Source organism: Procambarus clarkii, chromosome 22 (genome assembly GCF_040958095.1).
Source record: "Procambarus clarkii isolate CNS0578487 chromosome 22, FALCON_Pclarkii_2.0, whole genome shotgun sequence".
In the NCBI taxonomy this organism is placed as follows: domain Eukaryota; kingdom Metazoa; phylum Arthropoda; class Malacostraca; order Decapoda; family Cambaridae; genus Procambarus; species Procambarus clarkii.
In genome coordinates this window covers 45,810,943-45,821,494 of record NC_091171.1, presented here as the reverse complement: position 1 = coordinate 45,821,494, position 10,552 = coordinate 45,810,943, and the positions used below count along the sequence as shown (strand labels likewise).

The window sequence follows — 10,552 nt, the reverse complement described above, 5'->3', positions numbered from 1 at the left end:
TCCAACAAGTAGCTTCCCTTCACAAGTTCGGGGGTTTTATTTATTTTATACCGTCAGGGGTTTTATTTATTTTATACCGGATCAAATTTAATCGATTGATATAAAGTTTTACTACTAATAGTTATTCTAAAATTTATGGTTACTAATGAGTAAATGTATGTCAGCTCTTTTATAGAATGCAGCCTCAGTGCAATATCGCATAAAACTGACTCTGGTACCATCATTAATAATCTTATAATATGACTAGCTTTAGATACCATAATATTGCTGTTATTTCTTTAGGAGTTGAGTGTAAATTAGTCGAAAATATAACTGCTCTCTCAAAGTATTGTTTCTAAAAAAAATTCTTATTGATTATGAATTAAACTCAAATACTTTTTGTTTAAACTTTAATGAATAAGCCAATAGAACGTAGCAAATCCAGCTAATTCTTATCGCCTTGAAGGTTAAAGAGATAACAGCCAAAACCCTCATCCTCTTGTAATAGCCTCGTACCACCAACCATGTACCACCAACACATCTTCTGTTAAATGCGAAGAGTTTGCAAACATTAAAAACAAATAACTTATCTCCTAAAAGATTATCATTAATTATATTTTGATGTGAACATTAATTAACTTTATTGTTATAAGATACAGTCAAATATCATCTGGAGAGATGGCATCTGTGGGTGTTTCCTGTGTCGGAGAGCAGAGTCAAGATATCAAGAGACGCCTGTAGTGTGTTTTTGGCAAGGTCTGAAGAGTGTTCACCATCACTAGATTTACAGCTCTACCGCCACCCAACTTCCACCTACCGTAGTCGACCTTCACTACACTCCTATGGTCAGTAAAAACTCTTAATCCGTGATGGTAACGGCCGCCTCTCTCCCCATTGTTTCACCGTGTGAGTAAAATACATGGTCGAGGGGTTGTTAAAGTCATATCGCAGAGTACCTGTTATAAATATATATTAATAAATCACCAAAGTTTTATGTATTTTACAAATTAAATAGTTCAATGTCGATTAACTCTTCAGTGTTCAGTGGGAGTGTTGTCTAGTGTCTCACACTAAGGTTTATGTAGAATTTGTTGGTTTTCCGGTGATTAATTTTATAATCTCGCTGGAGGTGCGAGTATTGGCCTATTGTTTATGAGGACCGGCTGGGAGGTGTGTTAGCCTTTTGATTTGTGACATCCTTGAGCTTCAGGTTACTCATAACTTTAATATTAATTAGATTTTTCTTGTAAGTTACTCATAACTTAAATATTAATTAGATTTTCCTTGTAATTATAGGCTTCAGTTGTAGGCCTATTAACTTGGATTAGGTTAGGTTAGATTTGTTAGGTGAGCCATAAAAAAGTTCAAAAGTGTATAGAACCACATTTTTGACATCCAAGGCAGCTGTGTGATGCGGGTTTTGTTGACAACGTTATTTCCACTCGTGCATATGTCCAGTCCAGCTGTTGTTAGTCAGCTTTATGAAGTATTGGCGTTAGTGATGCAATGTTCTTGTGTTTTGTTCACGCTGCTGCAATATGTTGCTTATATTTAAGCTAGGTAAATAAAAATGTATCAAATTGCAATGCTGATGCTTGGAATTAACTTCGTTTTTCAAATTCTTTCACATTTTCATTAGAATTTATGTCCTGCAGTAGGCTATGGTTACCAAACTAGCTCATGGTAGCGTTGTTGGATAACATAAATATTTCTATACTAATTTTTCTAGATGTAAACTAACTTTTCTAGATGACAAGTCAAGTATCTTATTGCCCTATGCTTACAGTCATACACTGGTGTCCTGGTGTTTATGCTAATCAATACTCCCAAATCATTTATGCATTCATATTTACCATTATCTACATTGTTGAACTAATTTCTAATAATGTAGATGTTGCTTATCGGGAGTGTTTTTCAGTTGCATTTTTGTGCTTGATCTGGATGAAATTGTACTCCACTACTCTACTCTAATATGTTGTTCTTTTGCATTAGTGCATTTGTATTTCGCATTACCTTCATTGTTCAATGTTTCCTTATAATCTTTTTACCATATTTATGCGCCTGGTCGCGTATATCCTGCCTACTCTGCCCCATTAATCAGGGTTGACATTTAGGAAATCCTGTCCGTCTTGCTTAACATGGAGTAATCTTGCCACACTCAACTTTTTTTTTTATACTAAAAGAATTGTTTTATCTGTTTATTGACTTATGTATCACAGATAAACATTACAACAAGAGGAACACATTTCACTTATACTGTAATATATAACACCGCAGCACACTTGTCTCTTGGTGGTTGGCTGTCCCCATGGGACAAATCTGAGGAACATTTTGCCTCGATGGACCGCTCAACAAAATCCCTTCGCTCCTGGTCGTGGACAACCTCATGTGACCACTCTGAGGAGCTCCTTGCCTCACGGTGGTCGTAGATACTGTTGGAGCAATCAGTGGAATAGAATTTTTCCTGGTGGCATGCAGTTCCCTCGGGACCATTCAGCAGGAACTCCCTGCATGCTCTCTGGTAGTCGGCATTCCCCTAGAACCACTCGGTGGAACCCTCTTGTCATCCTGGCAGAGAAATAAGTAGCACTCTTCAAATACAAGACTGGTAGAGATTGATACCATGATGCCGCTTTACTAACACTTACAGCTTTAGTCCTTCGCGAATGTAGTCACTACTGGTAGTGACTACAAATGTAGTCACATTTGGCGACATATTTCCAATTGGTTTGTTATTGTAGTTGACTAAATGCGCTTACATAACTCTGGAGTCTTTCAACCCTTCTCATCCGGTGGTGATGTAAATTCAACATTGGCTGTATGTTGACCAAACCACACACTAGAAGATGAAGGGACGACGACGGTTCGGTCCGTCCTGGACCATTCTCAAGGTCCAGGACCTGCACCTTAATGACAAACTTAAATTAAAGAACATAAAAGAAGTGTTAAGTCTGCAGACACAAACAATGCTCTCTTTTGTCATGTTAGGGATTCTAATCATCCTGTTGATTGGTCTTCCTCCAAAACAATCTTTCCTGCCTCTACACAGACGCCTTCTTGTTGAATCGGCTCTAATACAAAACGTATCCAACATGAACTTGAGTCCTGGCTTTGTTGCTGTTGACTCCTACCTTTCACAGTATATACTCAAATGCTAAACTTTCTAACAAATGTGACTTAACATAAGCTTACCCTTCCATTTATCTTTCTTTCTCTTTCCTGTTTGTTTTTCTTTCCATTGTTTTCTCTTTCGATCCCTTGCTTATTCCTATTACTATCTCCTTCTTATTCCTATTACTATCTCCTTCTTATTCCTATTACTATCTCCTTATTGGTTGGGTGTGAATAGGAGCTGCCTCATATGGGCCAATAGGCCTTCTGCAGTTACCTTTGTTCTTATGTTCTTTTATTCTTATTCCTATTGCTATCACCTTTATTACACCTTACCTTTCGTACCTTTTGCCTTGCTTTTCCTTCCTCTAAGATTTTCTTCTCCTCACCTCTCTCTCTTGCCTATTTATTGCCTTCACCTCCTTCCCTCATCACAGCACCGCTCCTGTGCCAGGTAAGTCCACTACGGGCTCACCATAGCCCGTCCTACTTGCCCCGCTCCTGTGCCAGGTAAGTTACGGGCTCACCATAGCCCGTGCTACTTGCCCCGCTCCTGTGCCAGGTAAGTTACGGGCTCACCATAGCCCGTGCTACTTGCCCCGCTCCTGTGCCAGGTAAGTTACGGGCTCACCATAGCCCGTGCTACTTGCCCCGCTCCTGTGCCAGGTAAGTTACGGGCTCACCATAGCCCGTGCTACTTGCCCCGCTCCTGTGCCAGGTAAGTTACGGGCTCACCATAGCCCGTGCTACTTGCCCCGCTCCTGTGCCAGGTAAGTTACGGGCTCACCATAGCCCGTGCTACTTGCCCCGCTCCTGTGCCAGGTAAGTTACGGGCTCACCATAGCCCGTGCTACTTGGAACTTGTTTCGAGTAGCTGAATCTATAACAACAACAACAACAACTTCCCTCACCACAATTGACTTGAGAGTGGTCCAGGACGGACCGAAACGTCGTTGTCCCTTTACCTTCTAGTGTGTGGTTTGGTCAACATATTTCAGCCACGTTATTGGGACTCCTCGTCTACATTGATTGTATCTCATCTTTAGCAGTTGAGTTTAGCTGCCTACCACATCCATATTGGTGTTGCCTTTACCAAAGTAGGCATGTTCATTCCTCAGAAGCTAATTCCGTATTCAGATTTCTATCATCATTCAAAATGTGATCCACAACCGTTAGAAAGATAGATGGTTAACTACTACTAGTAATAGTGTTTACCAGCAAACGTGATCTGTTCCCGTGTCCTTTTTTCTATGACAGAAATATAAAATATTTAACGTCTGGCCATGTCACGTGTTGGTCACACAAGATTAAGGTCACTTAATGGAGCAGAGACCTGCACCTTACTGTCAGGACAGCATTGCTTCACTTACTGTCAATCATCTTCGAGTGGAATATCTTGATTTTTCAGGATGATCGAAAATTCAGTTTTCTTTGGCACACCATCACGTATGCCGAATGTCCTTTAATCAAGTCTATGGTGAAACTGATTCCTTTGACATCTACCATCTTTTTGCTCTGTATTGGCATCATGAATGACTTCTAGGAACTCTTGAATACTTTGTACATTATGACTTATGTATCACAGATGAACATTACAACAAGAGGAACACATTTCACTTATACTGTAATATATAACACCACAGCCAGTTCTGTATAGTCATTCTGGCATGGTGCTTTATTTTGATAATTGCACACTTACCTGTACACCTTGGTGTCGAGAGCTACAGTTCCATGGGTTGGAGGAGTGAACACTGGTCACTGCTGTGTCATGATGCCGTGTGCTTTACCAAAATTTTCGCCTTTAATAAATCCAACAATTAGAGTAGAACATTCCTTCCAAGGTATAGTCCCCAGTCTGTCTACCTACAACCCAAAGGTGGTAGGTAATAATATATGTTATCCTTTAACAAATTCTCTCCTCAAGTCCATTTAAATCTCTAGCGTCTGGTTATGCATAAAATTACTCCGGGAGGATAAATGACACCAGATAGGGTCTGTCTTGTAGTCTACATCAGGTAGGGTCTATCTTGTAGTCTACATCAGGTAGGGTCTGTCTTGTAGTCTACATCAGGTAGGGTCTGTCTTGTAGTCTACATCAGGTAGGGTCTGTCTTGTAGTCTACATCAGGTAGGGTCTGTCTTGTAGTCTACATCAGGTAGGGTCCGTCTTGTAGTCTACATCAGGTAGGGTCTGTCTTGTAGTCTACATCAGGTAGGGTCTGTCTTGTAGTCTACATCAGGTAGGGTCCGTCTTGTAGTCTACATCAGGTAGGGTCTGTCTTGTAGTCTACATCAGGTAGGGTCTGTCTTGTAGTCTACATCAGGTAGGGTCTATCTTGTAGTCTACATCAGGTAGGGTCTGTCTTGTAGTCTACATCAGGTAGGGTCCGTCTTGTAGTCTACATCAGGTAGGGTCTATCTTGTAGTCTACATCAGGTAGGGTCCGTCTTGTAGTCTACATCAGGTAGGGTCTGTCTTGTAGTCTACATCAGGTAGGGTCTGTCTTGTAGTCTACATCAGGTAGGGTCTCTCTTGTAGTCTACATCAGGTAGGGTCTGTCTTGTAGTCTACATCAGGTAGGGTCTATCTTGTAGTCTACATCAGGTAGGGTCCGTCTTGTAGTCTACATCAGGTAGGGTCCGTCTTGTAGTCTACATCAGGTAGGGTCTGTCTTGTAGTCTACATCAGGTAGGGTCCGTCTTGTAGTCTACATCAGGTAGGGTCCGTCTTGTAGTCTACATCAGGTAGGGTCTGTCTTGTAGTCTACATCAGGTAGGGTCAGTCTTGTAGTCTACATCAGGTAGGGTCCGTCTTGTAGTCTACATCATGTAGGGTCCGTCTTGTAGTCTACATCAGGTAGGGTCTGTCTTGTAGTCTACATCAGGTAGGGTCCGTCTTGTAGTCTACATCAGGTAGGGTCCGTCTTGTAGTCTACATCAGGTAGGGTCTGTCTTGTAGTCTACATCAGGTAGGGTCTGTCTTGTAGTCTACATCAGGTAGGGTCTATCTTGTAGTCTACATCAGGTAGGGTCCGTCTTGTAGTCTACATCAGGTAGGGTCTGTCTTGTAGTCTACATCAGGTAGGGTCTGTCTTGTAGTCTACATCAGGTAGGGTCTATCTTGTAGTCTACATCAGGTAGGGTCCGTCTTGTAGTCTACATCAGGTAGGGTCTGTCTTGTAGTCTACATCAGGTAGGGTCTGTCTTGTAGTCTACATCAGGTAGGGTCTGTCTTGTAGTCTACATCAGGTAGGGTCCGTCTTGTAGTCTACATCAGGTAGGGTCTGTCTTGTAGTCTACATCAGGTAGGGTCTGTCTTGTAGTCTACATCAGGTAGGGTCCGTCTTGTAGTCTACATCAGGTAGGGTCTGTCTTGTAGTCTACATCAGGTAGGGTCTGTCTTGTAGTCTACATCAGGTAGGGTCTATCTTGTAGTCTACATCAGGTAGGGTCTGTCTTGTAGTCTACATCAGGTAGGGTCCGTCTTGTAGTCTACATCAGGTAGGGTCTATCTTGTAGTCTACATCAGGTAGGGTCCGTCTTGTAGTCTACATCAGGTAGGGTCTGTCTTGTAGTCTACATCAGGTAGGGTCTGTCTTGTAGTCTACATCAGGTAGGGTCTCTCTTGTAGTCTACATCAGGTAGGGTCTGTCTTGTAGTCTACATCAGGTAGGGTCTATCTTGTAGTCTACATCAGGTAGGGTCCGTCTTGTAGTCTACATCAGGTAGGGTCCGTCTTGTAGTCTACATCAGGTAGGGTCTGTCTTGTAGTCTACATCAGGTAGGGTCCGTCTTGTAGTCTACATCAGGTAGGGTCCGTCTTGTAGTCTACATCATGTAGGGTCCGTCTTGTAGTCTACATCAGGTAGGGTCTGTCTTGTAGTCTACATCAGGTAGGGTCCGTCTTGTAGTCTACATCAGGTAGGGTCCGTCTTGTAGTCTACATCAGGTAGGGTCTGTCTTGTAGTCTACATCAGGTAGGGTCTGTCTTGTAGTCTACATCAGGTAGGGTCTATCTTGTAGTCTACATCAGGTAGGGTCCGTCTTGTAGTCTACATCAGGTAGGGTCTGTCTTGTAGTCTACATCAGGTAGGGTCTGTCTTGTAGTCTACATCAGGTAGGGTCTATCTTGTAGTCTACATCAGGTAGGGTCCGTCTTGTAGTCTACATCAGGTAGGGTCCGTCTTGTAGTCTACATCAGGTAGGGTCTGTCTTGTAGTCTACATCAGGTAGGGTCTATCTTGTAGTCTACATCAGGTAGGGTCCGTCTTGTAGTCTACATCAGGTAGGGTCCGTCTTGTAGTCTACATCAGGTAGGGTCTGTCTTGTAGTCTACATCAGGTAGGGTCTGTCTTGTAGTCTACATCAGGTAGGGTCTCTCTTGTAGTCTACATCAGGTAGGGTCTGTCTTGTAGTCTACATCAGGTAGGGTCTATCTTGTAGTCTACATCAGGTAGGGTCCGTCTTGTAGTCTACATCAGGTAGGGTCCGTCTTGTAGTCTACATCAGGTAGGGTCTGTCTTGTAGTCTACATCAGGTAGGGTCCGTCTTGTAGTCTACATCAGGTAGGGTCTATCTTGTAGTCTACATCAGGTAGGGTCTATCTTGTAGTCTACATCAGGTAGGGTCCGTCTTGTAGTCTACATCAGGTAGGGTCTATCTTGTAGTCTACATCAGGTAGGGTCCGTCTTGTAGTCTACATCAGGTAGGGTCCGTCTTGTAGTCTACATCAGGTAGGGTCTGTCTTGTAGTCTACATCAGGTAGGGTCCGTCTTGTAGTCTACATCAGGTAGGGTCCGTCTTGTAGTCTACATCAGGTAGGGTCTATCTTGTAGTCTACATCAGGTAGGGTCTATCTTGTAGTCTACATCAGGTAGGGTCTGTCTTGTAGTCTACATCAGGTAGGGTCTATCTTGTAGTCTACATCAGGTAGGGTCTGTCTTGTAGTCTACATCAGGTAGGGTCTATCTTGTAGTCTACATCAGGTAGGGTCTATCTTGTAGTCTACATCAGGTAGGGTCTGTCTTGTAGTCTACATCAGGTAGGGTCTTTCTTGTAGTCTACATCAGGTAGGGTCTGTCTTGTAGTCTACATCAGGTAGGGTCTGTCTTGTAGTCTACATCAGGTAGTGTCTGTCTTGTAGACTACATCAGGCAGGGTCTATCTTGTAGTCTACATCAGGTAGGGTTCTGTCTTGTAGTCTACATCAGGTAGGGTCTGTCTTGTTGTCTACATCAGGTAGGGTCTATCTTGTAGTCTACATCAGGTAGGGTCTATCTTGTAGTCTACATCAGGTAGGGGTCTATCTTGTAGTCTACATCAGGTAGGGTCTATCTTGTAGTCTACATCAGGTAGGGTCTGTCTTGTAGTCTTCATTAGGTAAGATCTCTAGTTTACATCAAGTAGGATCTCTGCCCACATCTGGTATAGTCTCTTGCAATCTACATTAGGTAGGGTCTCTTGCAATTTACATCAGGTAGGGCTTTCACTTGTAGTCTACATTCAGGTAAGCGGTATCTTGTAGTCTACATTCAGATAGGATCTCCTCTTGTCTACATCATGTAGGATGTATCGTAGTCTACCACAGGTAGGATGTAGTTCAGGTTGGCCTCCTTGGTTGACCAGACGACAAACCGGAAGGCCTGGTGGGAGGGCAGGCCTCGGGGTCGGTGATCCACGGAACCTCCATAAGGTATCCACAAGGGAGTGCACATCGGGTAGGACCTCTCTTGCCTACATCAGGTTGGATCTCGTATGGTCTACATCAGGTAGTATATCTTTGGTAGTCTACGTGAGATAGGAGCTCTATTGTAGTCTACATCTGGAATGGTCTCTCTTGTAGTCTACATTAGGAATGGTCTCTTGTAGTCTACATTAGGAGTGGTCTCTTGTAGACTACTTCAGGAATGGTCTCTCTTGTAGACTACTTAAGGAATGGCCTCTTGTATTCTACATTAGGAATGGTCTCTTGTAGTCTACATTAGGAATGGTCTCTCTTGTGGACTACTTCAGGAATGGTCTCTTGTAGTCTACATTAGGAATGGTCTCTTGTAGTCTACATTAGGAATGGTCTCTCTTGTAGACTACTTCAGGAATGGTCTCTTGTATTCTACATTAGGAATGGTCTCTTGTAGTCTACAACAGGAATAGTCTCTCTTGTAGTGTACATCAAGTAGGGATCTCTCTTATAATCTGCGTCAGGTAGGGGTCGTCTTGTATTTTTCACCGTAATTTATTTTTTTAAGAGACTTTTTGGTAGCAACTGAATTTAGTTTTGTTAAATGTCCAGTATTATTTCCGAAACGAGTGACTCCAATTGCAACACGTTGGGATTATTTTGTGCCGTGTAATACATCAATGTTATAATAAATTATAATAATAATTGTTATTCAGTAGAATATGTGTACAAAGAACAAGAGTAATGTACAATTGTACATTACATTGGGCTACATCAGATAGGCCAATTGGCTGCATCTGATGGGCCAAGGGCCGTCTGCGTTGTCCACGTATTGTACCTCACCTCACTTCACCATTCTCTCCTGCCTATTTATACCCATCACTCGATCTGTAAAATCACTCCTGATATATATATACATATATATATATATATGATATATATATGTTTATATATATATGTACCTGATATATGCATACATATGTACATATATACATACATATATATATACATACGTATATATATATATATATATATATATATATATATATATATATATATATATATATACATATATATATATATATACATATATATATATATATATATATATATATATATATACATATATATATATATATATATATATACATATATATATACATATATATATACATATATATATATATATATATATATATATATATATATATATATACATATATATATATATATATATATATATATATATATATACATATATATATATATATATATACATATATATATATATATATATATACTTTATTAAAAATGACCGAAAAAGTAAGATTAATAATTCTAACACGAATTTTCTCAATCTTTCGTACATTATGCTTCACTGTTGGAGGTAAATCAAAAATCACTTCTCCAAAATTCATTTTTATTTTTTTGGAGAAGTGATTTTTGATTTACCTCCAACAGTGAAGCATAATGTACGAAAGATTGAGAAAATTCGTGTTAGAATTATTAATCTTACTTTTTCGGTCATTTTTAATAAAATATGTCTACAGGAAAGACTGCTACCAAAATATACTAATATATATATACATATATATATATATATATATATATATATATATATATATATATATATATATATATATATATATATATATATACATATACATATATATATATATATATATATATATACATATATATATATATATATATATATATATATATATATATATATATATACATATATATATATATATATATATATATATATATATATACATATATAT

The 10,552-nt window shown here is 40.0% G+C and overlaps 1 protein-coding gene across 1 annotated transcript in view; it reads left to right on the top strand.

The window, feature by feature from the left end:
- Positions 1-685: 685 nt before the first annotated feature.
- LOC138367567 (angiopoietin-1 receptor-like) overlaps positions 686-10,552 on the top strand; it is a 59,246-nt gene continuing 49,379 nt past the window's right edge. The window contains exon 1 of the mRNA XM_069329267.1: positions 686-824. The gene's annotated coding sequence lies outside the window, so the exon portion shown is untranslated. The remainder of the gene's footprint in view (positions 825-10,552) is intronic.